Below are 2,256 nucleotides of genomic sequence, written 5' to 3'. Positions count from 1 at the left end.
CTGCTTGTTACTTTCTTGTGTGATGAAAAGTGGGTGCACTTTTGGTTCTCATCTTCATTTAAACGAATATTTCTTAGGAATTGCTCACTCAAATGATGCGGTCAGTGGGAGCAAGCACAATGCTTTAGAAGAAAACTGATTGAGATTAAGATGAAAAGATATTTCAGATCCAAACGATTTGGCATTTGAAGTTGTTTTGTTTTTTATATCTTTGATCTATGATGCTTGATATACAAGGTGTTTCTTGCAACTTATTTTCCAGCTGTGTACCTAGCAGTTCCATCAATTTTTACAATTGGTTCTAGGGATCAAGCATTTCTTGCAACATTTCCATCTGTATTCCAGCTCAATCATTTTGCAATTCTGTCTACCGTTTCCAAGGACCAAGACAAGTGTGTTTTCCTTAATTCCCCGAATATTATTTCTTAGGAATTGCTCACTCAAATGACGCGGTCAGTGGGAGCAAGCACATTGCTTTAGAAGAAAACTGATTGAGATTAGGATGAAGAAATATTTCAGATCCAAACGATTTGGCATTTGAAGTTGTTTTGTTTTTAAATCTTCGATCTATGATGCTTGATGTACAAGGTGTTTCTTGCAACTTATTTTCCAGCTGTGTAGCAGTTCCATCAATTTTTACAATTGGTTCTAGGGATCTTGCAACATTTCCATCTGTATTCCAGCTCAATCATTTTGCAATTCTTTCTACCGTTTCCAAGGACCAAGACAAGTGTGTTTTCCTTAATTCCCAGGTTTCTTGCATAACATTTCCATCTGTATTCCAGCTCAATCATTTTGCAATTCTTTCTACCGTTTCCAAGGACCAAGACAAGTGTGTTTTCCTTAATTCCTAGGTTTCTTGCAGTTCAATCAGTTTTTACAGCTTTATCCTCAACGATTATGAACGTCCATTTATAAAACTCATCTCTTCAAGCTTTCAACTACAAGAAATAGAACACAACATTCATCTAACACAACATATCTTGTTAATATAGCAACACAACATACCTAGTGAAGATAGCAACATCATCCCCTTGTTCCGCTGTGGAGCAATTTACTCTCAATTTTAAATGTATTCCCCAATCCCCAGGAAAGATGTTACGGACGAAAATACGTCCCGGGAGAGCGGGGAGATGGTCAGATTTTAGTGCCAAAACACGTTTTGAGGTCCCTAGAGCCTAAATCCAAAGTTTCAGACATTGGTCCGTGTGTGTGTCTGTGTGTCCGTCTGTAAACAAAATATCTCGAGAACGGTAAGAGCTGGAGACTTGAAATTTTGTATGTAGATTCTTTTTGGGGGATAAGACCTTTAGAAACAAGGGAAATATGTAATAAAAAAAAACTATCGAAAACTATCGATAGTTATAGTTATCGATAGTTTTTTTTTTGAAAAATATCGATAACTATCGATGGCGCCGACTATCGATAGTTCTCCTCCTCTAAGCAATTTACTCTCAATTTTAAATGTACTCCCCAATCCCCAGGAAAGATGTTACGGACGAAAATACGTCCCGGGAGAGCGGGAAAAAAATGGAATAGCAGGTCATGTCAGTTGCAAAGAGATAGTTCTAAAGAAATTAGGTTTGAAAATATGAAAGGACAAGGAGATGAAGCAGAAAGAGAAGAAGAAGAAGAAGAAGAAGAAGAAGAAGAAGAAGAAGAAGAAGGAGAAGGAGAAAAAGTAATAGGAGAAGACGGAAAAGAATAATAAGATGATGTGGTTAAGACCGGTGCAACGGTTGGCGGCATTTTACCGCTTTTTGGCGGTTTTCGGTGTAATTTAACAATATCTCGGGAACGGTATGAGCTAGATACTTGAAATTTGGTATGTAGTTCATAAATGTGACAAGAATGCAACTCAAAACGTTTGGTTAAGATAGGTGCTGCGGGTGGCGGTATTTTGACCGCTTTTTGGCGGTTTTCGACCGTTTTTTGGCGGTTTTCAGCTATACCGACTAAACGGTTAGAGATATTGTAAAATTTTAGGGTATAAGGTCAAGAACACCCATATAATAAGCATCATTCATTAGGATAAGGAAAGTCGTGTGATGTTCACACCAGATTTTCAGTCAGATAGACGAATATCGCAGTGAAGAGTTCCTTGTTTCTAAGTAACGTGCCATACACAAAAAGTCCACTCAGAGGCTAAGTGTAGGGGCCACTAAAATCTCTTCAAACATGTTAGAGAAATACTAGACAAAATTAAAAAAAAAAAAAAAACACCATGGGGGTGAAACGTCAAAAAGAAGAAGAAGT

This window comes from Diaphorina citri, unplaced genomic scaffold (assembly GCF_000475195.1).
Source record: "Diaphorina citri unplaced genomic scaffold, Diaci psyllid genome assembly version 1.1 scaffold883, whole genome shotgun sequence".
Classification (NCBI taxonomy): Eukaryota; Metazoa; Arthropoda; class Insecta; order Hemiptera; family Psyllidae; genus Diaphorina; species Diaphorina citri.
Note: the sequence above shows the minus strand (reverse complement) of the source record.